Raw genomic sequence first — 15177 nt, forward strand, 5'->3', positions numbered from 1 at the left:
AAGGGGTAATAGTTTCTCGGTGAAAGAGAACTAACATTTTCACAACCATATTTAACTCTAACAACCACCATACAGGGTGAACCTCATTATGCTCTTTTCATAGATGAGGGAACTGAAGATCAAAGTTAAATAATGTGCCTAAGGATACAAGTTTACTAAGGAGTAGAGCTGTGTTCAAACTCAGGTCTGTCTGATGCCAAAACCTAGTTTTACTGTAGTGTAGCGCTTCTTACGCAGACCTAGAAGGTAGAGAGAGGGAAACCTGTTCCACGGCCATTTCCTAAGTGTTGTTATTACCCAGAGCCTCTCTAACTCATAAATCATAAATTAATATTCTACAGAGACTACAAATATATGTCTATGTATATTATATACTTACAGCACTACATATATCTACATGTGCACAAAGTAACATAAATGTAAAAATTGCTTGTAATTGTAAAAGATTGTAAACAATCCAAATGTCAATTTATAAAGAAGTGGTTACATAAACTATGCTAAATCTGCCGAGGAAATACTATGCAGTTAAAAAGAAGGAGAAAGCTATTATGAAACTGAAATAATGAAAACATCTCCAGGACATACTGTTAAAGTTCAGAATAGTTTAAGAACGTGGGAAAATGAGAATATATATTTGTATTTGCTTTCTTTGCACAAAGAAGCACTGCTGAATACACAAGAAACTAATAAAAGTGATTCCCTATAGGGAGCAGAGATGTGGGCAAGGATGGGGTGCTGGAGCATGACTTTTAAATGCGTATCTTTTTATGAGTTATTTATAAATAAATAAGTGAGAAATGAACAATCCAATAGAAAATGGGCAAAGATCATTAATAGTAGTTTCCATAAAAAGAAATACAAAAGGCTAATTAACATGAAAAGATTGTTGATCTCACTCAAAATTAAGGAAAGATAGATAACAAAATGTAATTTTTCATCTAGGAATCTGGCAAAGATAAAAAAGATTGATAATACCAAGTTTGGCAGGAATATGGAGAAGTGAGCAGTTTTACTATAGGTAAAAATACAAATGGATATAATCTTCTTAGAGGGCAATCTGGCAGTATGCATCAAAAATTTTAACGTGTTTTCCTTCTGACCCAGCCAATTCACTTCTTGGAAACTCTCATGAAGTTTATTCACACAAATGTGCCTAAGTATAAGTAGTATTACAATGTTCATTTAGGACCATTTATCATAGCCAAACACTGGAGAAATTTTTTTGGAGGGGGCACCTGGATATAAATGGAGACATTTAAAATGTTTATCAATAAGAAACTGGTTAAATACATTAAGGTATATTGATACAAGAGAAAACTATGCTGCCATTAATTGAATTAGGAAAGTCTACATGTATTGTCATAGAGAGATGGCTAAGTGAAAAAAGAAAATTGTGTAAGCTACAGTACTTCTTTTCTAGGAGCTATATATAAAACCCCACATTTGAGATACATTCTCCCCTAAGCCTAGGTCACTGGATTAATTTGGTTTCTGAACCGTCACTGCACCACCCCTCATTGTATAAGAGCTTTAAAGCAAGTAGAACCTACGTTGTAGCATCTACATCTACAAAGAATTTCCTGCCTTACTGACAATGGGGAATATTAGAAGAAAATACTAGCCCCCTCTTGAAATAGCTAGAGACCTGATGATACTCACCGGATATCCAAACAGACTGTTAAATTCTCTGTTGTTGGCTTGCAGATATCTCTCTTGTTCTGAAAAAAGAGGAGAGAAATGATGAGAAGGATGCCTTCTGTAAATGAGCCTGGGATACTGGCTGCTAATGAAGACTTCACTAGCTTCTCACACTTTCTCACTGAAGATATCTGTCCACAAACATGATCTTGTTTCTTGATTCAAAGAATCAGGAAATACAATAAAGATGGAAACCCTAAAGTGTTCAAGTTTTCTGGAGGCAAGAGGACAAGTAAATTCTGAGGAGTTCTCGACCATTAATGCTTCCAGTAATCCTAGATTATGTTTCTACAGATAACAGGCTGGTCTACACCAACATTACTGTCAAACACAGAAACCCAGTCCTCCTTCATAATTTAATTACAGCACCATAGTTTAAGATATCTGAGGTTCTTTCCATGGCAGCCTTTCCTAAATTTGCTTAACTAAATTTGAATTAATAAATCATTACTGAGCATCTATTGCATGGGAACCAGTGTGGTGGATGCTTTGGGGAGATAAAAAGATGAGTAAGGCAGAGTCCTGATTTCAAGGGAATTGTAACCTAGTGGAGTCAGCCTAATAGCAACACATGACAAAATCATTGCATCAAAACACATATATGTTATGAACTATTACAAATAGCCCATTACCATGTTATGAAAAGTCTTAAAAATATATTATCAATAGATCTTTCTGTCGTGAATAAAACATTCCTATAGCCTCTTCAATTCTTCACTGGTTCAACAAACATTTACTGAGTTCTTGGCAGGTGTCAGGCCCTGTGTTATGAACATCCACATACGAGTTTCTGTGTGGACATGTTTTCATTTCTCTTGGGTATATACATAGGAGTAGAACTGTTGGGTCATATGGTAACTCCAATTTTAACATTTTGAGGAACTGCCAAATAGGTTTTCACAGCAGTTGCACTATTTTACATTCTCAGTGACAATGTATAAGAATTCCAATTTCTCCATATCTTTGCCAATACTTATTATTGATTGTGTTTTTTATTTTAACCATCTTAGTGGATATGAAGTAATATCGTGTTGTGATTTTGATTTGCATGTCCATAATGACTGATGATGATGTTGAGTATTTTTTCATGTGTTTTATTGAACATTTATATATCTTCTTTAGAGAAATGTCTATTCAGATTCTTTGCCCATTTTTAAACTGGGTTAATTATCTTTTTGTCACTGAGCTATGAGTTCTATATATTCTGAACAGAAGTCAATAATCAGATATGCAATTTGTAAACATTTTATCCCACTCTCGTTTCAAATGTCATTTTTTTATTTTTTAAAAATTGTTATTATTTTTTTGGCTGCAGGATCTTAGTTCCCCAGCCAGGAATTGAACCTGTGCCCCCTGCAGTGGAAGCACTGAGTCTTAACCACTGGACCACCAGGGAAGAGCCATAATGTCATTTTTTATAATGTACTAAATTCTAACATATTGAATGTAGTTCTGGGTTTTCTATTAAGTTTCGTTGTTTTATCCATCTTAAAATTTTTTTTTGATTGAAGTATAGTTGGTTTACAACATTGTGTTAGTTTCCAGTGTACAGTAAAGTGATTCAGTTATATACATATGTATTTTTTCAGATTATTTTCTATTATAGGTTATTACAAGATATTGAATATAGTTCCCTATGATACACAGTAAATATTTGTCACTTATCTATTATATTTTATGTACAGTAGTTTTTGTTAATCCCATACTTCTAATTTATCCCTCTCTCCATTCATCTTTTAAATTATGTGACTTTTAATATAGGATAGCAAGTCTTCTTTTTTAAAGTCTCCATGGCTATTCTTGTCTATTTTCTCTTCTAGATAAACTTCAGAACCATTTTGTCCAGTTTACTCAAGATTGGAGTTTTGAGTAGAGGTGAAGATAAATAAAATTTCATTCACCAGAATCCTGGGGAATGGAGTGAAAGTGGGTCATTAGAAAAGGCAGAGCTACCTCCCGTGGGGAGGAACAGTCAGGTCTAGAAAATCACACTGCATTTCTCAGGGGGCTAAGATAGTAGACTCCTGAAAGCTAAGGAGAGAGCCAATGATAAGACAGGGACTTTCATGGTCCTTCATGTAATTTCCTTTATTCCTCTGGTTGTCAGCAAAAATACTAAACATCACGAAATCAGGACAAGACTAAATTTCTTATAGAAAATATCTAAGGGGCCAAAGTCTGCACACTGGGCAGTGCTTGAAGTTCAGAGATTTGCACACATTGCAGGAAAGGTGAAACTAGGATGTTTAGCTCCTTTTACCCAAGGATGTGAGTATACAGATTTGGAAATTACACATATTAATTTGGAGAGAGTTGACATTTTTTGCACTATTAGGGCCCCATCCAGTAGCATACTGTGTCCCTGGAGGGAGACTGGTGCGCCCCCAGGAAGCCCCTTCTCATGCATGATGCTCACGTCTGTACAACCAGCTCGCTAGCAATACCTGAACAAGTGGCTATAAGTCTCCTCTGGGCTAGTTTACCACCAGCTATGCAGCATATAGTTTGTTCTTCTGGACTAGTGCATTTCTTTCTTGTTGTTTCATTCTTGTGATTACTAGGATTAGTTGAATAAAGATGGGGGAAGTTGAGATGGGACTGATAGGATGTTTTGTTGTACTTTGTTTTGACTAGTTAGTGGCTTATTTATAACCTGGTGATATAAGAGCTTCTGCTAACCATTATAGCTTAGGTTATCCAAAGCAGTGGAACATGTATGGATCAGATAATTTAGCTGCATCTAGGATGTAGAGCTGCTGGATGGTCTATGCTCTTTGTGCAGAGACTTTCTCAGGGACCCAGGTGGCTGCCTGATTAGGACAGAGTACCAGGGTTTCTACTGGTGTTGAGATTATCCAATCCATGAGCGGGTTACTTTTCTACTATGTTCATTTTGCTCAGGCATTGGTGAATAAAATCAGTCTCTCTCATGCCATTTGCCCCTCCAACAATATCCAACAGACCAGCACAGCCTCTCAATTTATTAAAAAATATTATTTTATGTCTCTTGATAAATTTCTAATATTTTCTTATTGAATTTCACATTTCTTATTAAATTTAATCCTAGATATCACTAACTATTTTTTAACTTAATAAAGGTCTAACAGGTTTTCCCAGCAACTTCTCTGGGTGCAACAGGCTACTCTCTCTAAGCCCAGCAGCCCAAGGGATACATGGAATTGAGGCTCTGCACAATAACTGAATACATACCTCCCTCTTGGAGTTTAGGAGTAAAGTAAAGCAGGTAGATCCCAAAGTTCAGAGCCTGAGTTGGTTGAGACTGCAAAGTGGGGGACAGGATTGAGACTTCAAAGTGGGGAACAGGATTAACCAACACCTAGTTCTGGCTCTTTGATCCCAGACCTGCTATGAAAGAAAAGGAAAGAAAAAGGAAAGTAGGATTTTTCACCAGGAAGGGAAGGGGAACTGAGGGCTAGAAAGTCGGATTTCATGATACCTCTAAAAAAAAAGGAAAAGCAGGAACAATGAGAAAAGTGGTTAAAACTTTAGTTTGCACAACCACCTAGGAGAAGAAACTAAAATTCTGAGAGAAAAAGAAGACAAGCTTAAGGAAAGAAAGTAGCTAGTCATGTTTGAGATGATAAAGGCAGAAAAAAAGTTTTTAGATGAGATAATAAAAGATTAATTCAAGATTCCCTAGGGCTTGTGAATACTATTGAGAAAAAAACTGGGATGACTAAATATTTTCCCCATCACTTGTTAATTCAAAGTTTATTTCTGTTTGGCTGAACCAAGAGTGACAAAATGTGAGTTACGGATAAGAGATTAGAACACGGAAGACTGAAAATTAGCTTAGAGAAGGAGAGTCTAGGAGATGATCTAATTGAAGTAGTCATGGCTATGGAATTCAAGTGGACAAACACCTAGCTCTAGCCTCTGGTGACTGTGGAAAATGCATCCTTCATTGGGACTAAGGGTTGAATCTACAGCCTGTTTAGCAAAGGCCTGGTTTCACAAGGACCTGTGCTGAGAGCTGGCCTGGGGGTGGTAAAAATCACTGAAATGAAAGGGCCAGACACCTTGGTGAAGCAAAGTAACTTGGTATTATAAAATGTGCAGTGGACTTAGAGTTAAAAATATGGCAGACGTCCATAGTGGTTAAGAACATAGGGACTATATTCAATATCTTGTGATATCCTATAATGGACAATAATCTGAAAAAAGTATATAACACTTTGCTGTACACCTGAAACTAACACATTGTAAATCAACTATATTTCAATTAAAAAAAAAAGGAACATGGACAATTGAGTCAGCCTTCCAGGGTTCAAATCTCAGTCTTTCACTTACCAGCTATATAGCCTTGAGGAAGTTACTTAACCTTTCTGAGACTCATTTTCTTCACCTGTAAAATGAATGATAATAATACCTACTCATAAAGTTATTGTGAGGATTAATAAATTAAGGCATGCAAAGCATTTAAGAGCAATTCCCAATACATCAAAAAACGCTCAGAAAATTTTAGCAGTTCTACCCTGGGCTTTGTGACTAAACTGTTAAGTGACTTAGGGCAAGTCGCTTTCCACCTCTGGGCTTTAGTTTCCTCACATGTAAAGTGGGATAGTGAAATTTACCTTATATGCTAATATGAGATGATAATCATAAAGTGTCTACATAATACCTGACACATCAAAAGTACTCATTAAATGATATTTTTTGTCTTTTATCTTATGCTATGTCAAAGAGGTTCCATAAGCATCGCTGATATAGTTGTCTGTGCTCAAAGTAGATTTTGAACTTTCAGCTGTCTCCTGTGGATGTATTGAGCTGATTCAGCCAGCAAAGAAGAAAGGGTATAAAAGCCATGGTCTAGTGAGGGAAAATCCCTTGGTGGGATGTTAGTAGAAGAGAAGTGTCAAAGTAGGAGAAGCCTCTGTCTAAGGATGTCCTTAAGAGTTTTGAATCAAATGCTAGGGTGAAAAACGTAGCTCTTATGCGATCTTGATTTAATACAATCTCAAGTTTTAAGAGTTAAAGCTACAGAAAATTGGAGATTTGCCCAGACAAGGAAATGGCAGAAACTAAAAAGGAAAATGAGCTCTGTAAGAGGGAACTAGAGAAAGTGGCACACTGAAAGAAAAAGAAGCAGGAAGAAGAAGGAGGGAGGGAGAAAAGGGAAGCCCAGTTAGTCAGGAGGCAATCAGGCTTAGGAGGGTCTGAGCAAATACCTGCCTGCTCACAGTGGGAAAACAATCACAGAGGGGATTTTCCAACTAAAGACGACAGAGCAGTGAGATGATCTTTAGGAGTGCAAGTCTCTAACTAGTAGGTTCAAGACCCCCTCTCCTTATACCACCAGACTCCCAGATCAATTAAGCGCAGGTGCTGGTGAGAGAAACTCAGCAATAATCCCCTGCTGTCATTCTAGATCAATAGGCCTAGGAGATTTCACCCAAGTCACTTAATGCATGTGACTGAAAATTTCCCATCTCTAAAAATAAGTGAAGAGAGTGCCAGGGGAAGGATAACTGACCAATTACTGGAATTTCTGGTTAGATTACTTGGAGTCAATTTACAGTAGGAATACTGGAATTTCTTAGATTCCAAATGATCACCATTTATCCTATTAGTCAAATAGCATAATCAGGAACATTATAGCTATCGGTTGATTTAGCTAACCATATGGCTTCCAGTCTTGGGTACACAAGAACATTTACATTTCCTCTCTCCAGATTGCATCTCTAAGATATCTGGAGTGCAGCCACCTAAAGAATGGTAAGAAGAAGAGCTAAATGACATAGCTGAGAGTCATCGTGGGAAAGTCCAGGGTCTGTGGTCCTGCAGGAGAGGCAGTAACTAATTTGCTTTCTCATCACCATTTCATTTCATGTTTCTGGTTCAGTCCTACCCACTGTTATGGCTCATGGTTTACATTCAGCTCATTTATCATACTTACTTATAATACCATCTTCTCCCACTAAACAAAGAGCTCCTTAAAGATAAAGACCAGGTCTTTTTTCTTTTTTCTTTTCTTTAAATCTCTGTATCCCACTGCTTAGCTCAGCATTAGGCCCTGGATTTAACAAAGATTTGTTGAATGAACAAGCACATAAGTGAATAGGATGCTTAGAAACACATTCTGTTGAATCATGGTCAGATTTCTGTCCAAACACCTCCAAAGGAGAATAATCACCTCCTCCTTTTTGTGGGAACATCTACATAATCACAGAACACCTGGACTGAAAGAGAAACCCCCAGCTAAGGCTAATTCTTTGTGGATCTTTCTAAGGTCAGCAAATAGGAGGGTAATCAGCGTGACTGAAGAGGGTGGGTTGAGTGCAGTGTCAAAAAGAACTTGGAGTGGAAGCTCACTGAAGTCTTGAAAGTCATGAAAAGTCTAGTTCTTGAACTACTGTAGTTCTTCTGTTACCTAAGCCCCTGATCATCCTTTATAGCTTCACTAATTCTACTGTCCAAGTTTAGTAGGACAAGAGTAGAATTGCTCAAAGGACAAGGCACTAAATAAAAGAAACACAGTAAAAAGCAAAAAAAAAAAAAAAAAAAAAAAAAGCAAACCCTAATTTATCAACAGGATGCCATACAAGATTGATTGGGCTGACACAATACAGGATGTGCTCAAAACCAAAGGCCCCTCTCCCTATTCCTTTTGGAGACCTTTGGTTTTTCCCCTTTCCTCTCCAAGGGAGAAGCTGACGGAAACATCATTCATATCACCCCAGGCAGCTGGGAGTTGAGAGTGGTGCTTTGCCATTCTGACCTCATTTGGAATGTAAAACTAATGATTTCTCATCAATGTGGTGAAGGTAAAATTGGTCATGTTTGACTGAACTCCTAGACATCACTTTCAGTGCTTCTCAATCATAAAACCTTCCTTGGGATAGGAGATGACAGTTATAATAAAGGCCATCAGAAACAAAATGCCATTCACACAAAACTGGATCTAATAGCAAACCCTGGTGATGCCAAAGAAATGATTTAACGTTAAAGATTCAAACTTTAATCCCCTTTGTTTGGCATTGCCAGATTTAGCAAATAAAAATACAAAAACAAAATAAGTCCCAAATATTACATGGGACATACTTGTACTAAAAAATTATTCATTGTTTACTGAAATTCAAATTTAACTGGGTATCATGTATGTTATCTGGCAACTCTGCTTTTTACTGAGGTCAGGAAAAGTTCCTACAAATTAGTTCAATTGTTGCTTTAAATTTTCTAAGCAAACAGAATTCTAGAAATTATCTCTAAAAAATTTAGATGTCTGTTTTATTTTAAATAACTTTATTGAGATATAATGTACATACTATAAAATTCATCTATTTAAAATAAAATGCACAGTTCTTTGGTTTTTGGTATGTTCACAAAGTTGTACAATACTGATGTCTATTTTTTGTGTTTATTTAGATGTGGTGTTGCATAGGATTCTATTACTAAGGTTCTGATTAATTTTCTGCTCTACATGCCGCAGTATCTATGCCCTATTCCTTTCTACTATTTCTTATTTTTTTCTTTTTCTGTCCTTTCCTTCTAGTTTCTCCAACTTAGTTTTTTTCTTTGTGATTACACTTTTTCCTTTAATTGTTTTTCCAATCACCAAAGTAAAACAAACATATTTTACCTATAAAAGATCCAAACTCAAAAATATACAGAGGAAAAAATAGAAAATTTCCATTCCCACGCCTTCTCCCTTTCCTAAGGAAACCACTGTAAACAGATTCGTGTATATCCTTTGGGAGGGTCCCTTCCTTAGAGTACTTACTTATAAACATATACATATACACAAACACCTGTATGTATTTTTTTAAACAAATGAGATCCTACTGTATGTATTGCTCTGCTAGTCGCTTTTTTCTTTTCACACTATGTATTGTAGATCTTCGCATGTCAATAATACTTGTTAAGGATTTTATTGTTGTATTGTAGTAGTGGTGGTGGTAACAATGAAGACATTTGTATATGTGTATGGGTGGCAAAGGAGAGGGAATGGAGAAGTATAATAAATGGGACAAGCTTGTAAAATCTCCAGGACAGAGGGAATTCTGTAGGCATTGTGCTGGGTAGATAATCTAGTAGACACACCCAACATATATGGAAAACAGTAAAGTAAAAGTTTAAGGCAGAATATTAATAAGATTTAAAATGAATTGTAGAAATCCAAGAGAATTGAAGTGCACACAAAAACTTGTACATAAAAAAAAAAAAAAAAAAAAAAAAAAAAAACAAAAACTTGTACATAAATGTTTACAACAGCATTGTTTATAATAGCCAAAAAGTAGAAACAGCATAAATGTGTATCAACAGATAAACAAATGGTGGTGTGCTCATACAATGAAATGATATTCAGCCATAAAAAGGAATGAAGTACTGATATATGCTACAATATGCATGAACCTTGAAAACATTAAGTGAAAGAAGCTGGTCACAAAAGGCTACATAATATATGATTCTATATATATGTGTATATATTATACATATGTCATGTCCAGAATAGACCAGTCCCTACAGATAGAAAGTAGATTAGTGGTTGCCAGTGGCTGGAGGTAGGGGGAATTGGGAGTGATTGCTAATGGGTATGGGGTTTCTTTCGGGGGTGATGAAATGTTCTAAAATTGAACTATGGTCATGGTTCACAATTCTGTGAATATACTAAAACTCACTAAATTCTGTGCTTTAAAAGGGTGAATTTTATGACAAGTGAATTATATCTTAATAAGGCCATTATTTTTAAAAATTGTAGAAACTAAACACTGTAGGAATTCAAGAAGGAAAGATAATGCCAAGGGGGCAGGGGGCACTGGTGGCTAGAGTTGCTGGAGAAGGCTTCGTGAAGGACTTACACTAAACCTAAAAGATGAATATAGATTCAATATATTGATAGTTGTAGGGAACACGTATCTAGGCAGAAAAAAAAACAATGAAATTAAGATTAGACAAGTTGTATGATAGTACAGGAGGTAGGAAGAGTCTGAAGGAGGCAGGAAACAAGACTATAAAGTCAGGCTTTTCATGTAGGCTAATGACCTTAAATTTTACCTAGTAGCTGACAAGTAATCCCCAAAAGATTCTGAGCTGGGAAAAATGTGATAAAACTGGAATTTCAGAAAGATTAATATGACGTATTTACAGAGGAACAGATTGCAAAATAAAGACCACTTCAAAGATTGCTGCAATAGTCAACACTTGAAACAGTGAAAGTGAAAAATGTAAAGGAGAGGGTAGATAAGCAAAATACTGGAACCAGTCAATATCCACTCTATGTACTACACGTTTTCCAAGCAGAACAGGCTGATAGCCTAGAAAAGGGCAGAGTTACCTGCCAAATACTGGGTTTGCCACTGTTGTTTAGTTGACTCAGGCCAAAAGGCCAACATGGACCAGTATTAATTGCTCACTGCTCCAACCAGCACAAGCAATAACTCTACTGCAGTAGGTAGACGTAGCCTACCTGAAGGAATTCAGACCAAGAAAACTGGTTCCAATTACTTTTCATTTGTAAAAGTTTTGACTTTTGAAATGACCCATATTTATAAACATTCAAGTTCTTAATTATCTTCCTGAATGAGAGCATCACGCTCTTATACTTTTTACATAAACATTTACCTAGTGTTTACCATGTGCCAGATACTGTCCCAAGAGCTTTACAAATATTACCTCATTTAATCCTCACAGCATCCTTATGAGGTAGCACTAGTGTTAGCCCCAATTTATGGATGAGAAGCTGTAGTATAGAGAAATTAGATTTCCCCCAAAAAACGAAGTAAGTGGTAGAGCTAGGATTGAAACCTAAACAGTCTTCACTTCCTATCACTTACTGTAGATATAATTTGACATTTCTCTGTGGTATAATTTAATGTGTTATTCCTTAATTAAAGGCTGTCCCTCACTAAACCATAATCTCCGTTAGGGCCGAGATTCTGTCTAGTTTTTTCGTCATTGTACTGCCAGCATGTAGCACAGTGGCATTTGGTGATCAATAAATATTTGTTGAATAAATTAATAAGTCTTTATTGATGACTGTCACATTATTCATTAGCCTTGAACTTACCACTCCCTAAAGTATTTTGTCCTCTGTATTCTCTTTTCTTAAAAAATTATTTATTTATTTGTTGAAGTATAGTTGATTTACAATGTTGTATTAGTTTCTGGTATACAGCAAAATGATTCAGTTTTATACATATGTGTGTGTATATATACATATATATTCTTTTTCAGATTCTTTTCCATTATAGTTTATTACAAGACATTAAATATAGTTTCCTGTGTTATACAGTATGACCTTGTCGTTTACCTATCTTATATATAGTGTAGTGTGTATCTGATAATTCCAAACTCCTAATTTATCCCTCCCTCACCTTCTGCCTTTGGTGACCATAAATTTGTTTTCTATGTCTGTGAGTCTGTTTCTGTTTCATAAGTTAATTTCTATCATTTTTTAGGATTCCACATATAACTGATATCATATGATGTTTGTCTTTCTGTCTGACTTACTTCACTTAGTATGATAACCTCTAGGTCCATCCATGTGGCTGCAAATGACACTATTTCATTTTTTTATGGCTGAATAATATTCCAGTGTGTGGTGTGTGTGTATGTGTGTATGTGTGTGTGTCTATCTTCTTTACCCACTCATCTGTTGATGGACTTTTAGGTTGCTTCCATGTCTTGGCTGTTGTAAATAGTGCTGCTATGAACATAGGGGTGCATGTATCTTTTTGAATTATAGTTTTGTCTGGATATTGCCCAGGAGTGGGGTTGCTGGATCATATGGTAACTCAATTTTTAGTTACCTGAGGAACCTCCATACTGTTTTCCATATGGCTGCACCAATTTACACTTCCACCACTGTAGGAGGGTTCCCTTTTCTCCACACCCTCTTCAGAATTTGTTATTTGTAGACTTTTTGATGATGGCCATTCTGACCAGTGTGAGGTGGTACCTCACTGCAGTTTTGATTTACATTTCTCTAATAATTAGCGATGTTGAGCAACTTTTTCATGTGCCTACTGGCCATCTGCACTTCTTCTTTGGAGAAATGTCTATTTAGGTCTTCTACCCATTATTTTTTTTTTAATAAATAAATAAACTTATTTATTTATTTATTGGCTATATTGGGCCTTCATTGCTGTACACGGGCTCTCTCTAGTTGTGGCAAGTGGGGGTTATTCTTCGTTGTGGTGCACAGGCTCCTCATTTCCGTGGCTTCTCTTTTTGCAGAACACAGGCTCTAGGCACGCAGCTTCAGTAGTTGCAGCACATGGGCTCAATAGTTGTGGCTCACAGACTCTAGAGCACAGGCTCAGTAGTGGTTGTGCACGGGCTTAGCTGCTCTGCATATGGAATCCTCCTGGAGCAGGGATCGAACCCGTGTCCCTTGCATTGGCAGGCGGATTCTTAACCACTGCACCACCTAGGAAGTCCTTCTTCTACCCATTTTTTGATTGGGCTGTTTGGGGTTTTTTGTTGTTGTTGTTATTGTTGAATTGTATGAGCTGTTTGTATATTTTAGAAATTAAGCCTGTGTCGGTCACATTGTTTGCAAATATTTTCTCCCATTCTGTAGGTTGTCTTTTCATTTTGTTTATGGCTTCCTTTACTGTGAAAAAGCTTATAAGTTTGATTAGGTGCCATTTGTTTATTTTTGCTTTTATTTCACTTGCCTTGGGAGACCTAAGAAAACATTGTTATGCTTTATGTCAGAGAATGTTTTACATATGTTCTCTTCTAGGAGTTTTATGGTGTCATGTCTTATATTTAAGTCTTTAAGCTGTTTTGAGTTTATTGTTGTGTATGATGTGAGGGTGTGTTCTAATTTCATTGAGTTACATTGTCCTTTTTATACTCTGCTCATAAGAAGATGCAGGAGAAATTGGTCAGTTAGCCTGTTTTCCTCAACCCTTTCTCTTTCAGCAGTTCTGAGAGTAGGAGAATCCTTGCTTTTTCCCTCTGTTGGGAGCTCCCTGACTTCCTCTTCCTGGAAATAGGGCCTGTGCCCTTGGAATGGGCTCCTTCCAGGAATCAGACAACTGCGTAATGACAGAAAGTAAAGAAGGTATAGTGTGACTTAAATCAGTGACCTAATTTCATTCTCTGCACCTTCTCCATTCCTCAAAAGGAAGCCTAAATATAGAACTACAGTTTAGCTTGCTTTCTCAAAATGTTATGTCAGAAAAAGATTTTTTTTCCATGTCAGGCAGTTTCATTCTTAAAGATGGCTTGGGTGTGATTACCCCAGCTCCTTTTAGGACTTTGGATCACCATAGGAAAGCACTGAAGTGGTACAGAAATCCTCTCTAACACCATAACCAGATCTACTTGCTCTGTCCACAAAAAAATCTGCAAAAGATGACCTAATCTGCCTCAACAACTGCTTTTCACATTAACCACTTCTTTCTTAGCAGGAGGCGGTTGTGAAGGATGGGGAGAGGAAAAGGAACATATGCTTTCCTGATGAACTTCCAAATAAAAGTACAAAATAAAATGAAAGTTCAGATAAAAGTACAAAAGATGAGCCATTGTAACTACTCAAATTAGAATTCTCAAATGACAAAACAGTGGAGCTTGTAATTGTAAGTATGAAGTATTTACTTCTGCAAAGTATATTTCCTTTCCTGGTCAGTTTGCTCAATTGGTAGTTTGGTAGGTTGGCCAGTCTATTTAACTGTCATACATGCAAGTGCACACACATGTGTGAGCATGTGTACGCTTTTTAGAGGCAATAATAATGACATACAGACTTAGAGTTCACCTACCTCCATTTTGTTTGTCCTCACTTTCCTTTTCAGACACAGACATTGCAGAGCAGTTCTAGTTAAAATTCCCTGGGATTTCTGTAAAGGAAATAAAAAAATTTAGAAAGCAAATTTCTCATTGCCGATATCATTTTATTTACACGTATGCTTAAGAAAGATGAAGCATTCTTCCTTCCAGAGAGAAGGTCACAGTTCAGTACCACCTGACTCTAGATGATCTTTAGATTGGAGGAATGCAGGTCCTGCACATACCCTGATCCTTATCAGCAACCCTGCCCTTGACTATAAGATGCCTCACAAACCCCCTGGGTCGGGATACATAGTTTTGACGGCATTAGCCCACAGTGGCCCCCTTTGCCTGGCAAAGCAATAAAGCTATTCTTCTCTACTTCATCCGAAAAAAAAAAAGAAAAACAAAGAAAGAAAGAAACTTGGAACTTGATCTCTGAAATCCAAAATAAATCTACCTCTAAAATACATATGGTAAATTTTAGAATTCATTTCATACATCCTTATCATAAAGTTATATTTTCAAAACTTGGGAAACAGATTCCACTTCCTGGCAACCAAATCTAAGCTAATAACTATAATCTGTCAGAAAAATTAGCTGAAACTTGGAAACAGGAAAAAGAAATTATTGGGTGATCTTTTAGTGAAGTTCTGGGCTTACACCTTTGCTTAGTTTTCTATTGGACTAATAGGGCAGCAGTTTCTGATAGGGCAGCAGTTAACGTGTAGATTTTCATCT

The 15177-nt window shown here is 36.6% G+C and overlaps 1 long non-coding RNA gene across 1 annotated transcript; it reads right to left on the reverse strand.

The window, feature by feature from the left end:
• Window positions 1-1658: 1658 nt before the first annotated feature.
• Window positions 1659-14506, reverse strand: LOC130845851 (uncharacterized). The gene is made up of 3 exons (XR_009051473.1): window positions 14430-14506; window positions 6010-6064; window positions 1659-1718 (listed from the first exon to the last, which is right to left on the reverse strand). It is a non-coding gene; the product is annotated as an uncharacterized LOC130845851 (long non-coding RNA).
• Window positions 14507-15177: the final 671 nt, after the last annotated feature.

The sequence above is a fragment of the Hippopotamus amphibius genome, chromosome 2, assembly GCF_030028045.1.
Source record: "Hippopotamus amphibius kiboko isolate mHipAmp2 chromosome 2, mHipAmp2.hap2, whole genome shotgun sequence".
Classification (NCBI taxonomy): domain Eukaryota; kingdom Metazoa; phylum Chordata; class Mammalia; order Artiodactyla; family Hippopotamidae; genus Hippopotamus; species Hippopotamus amphibius.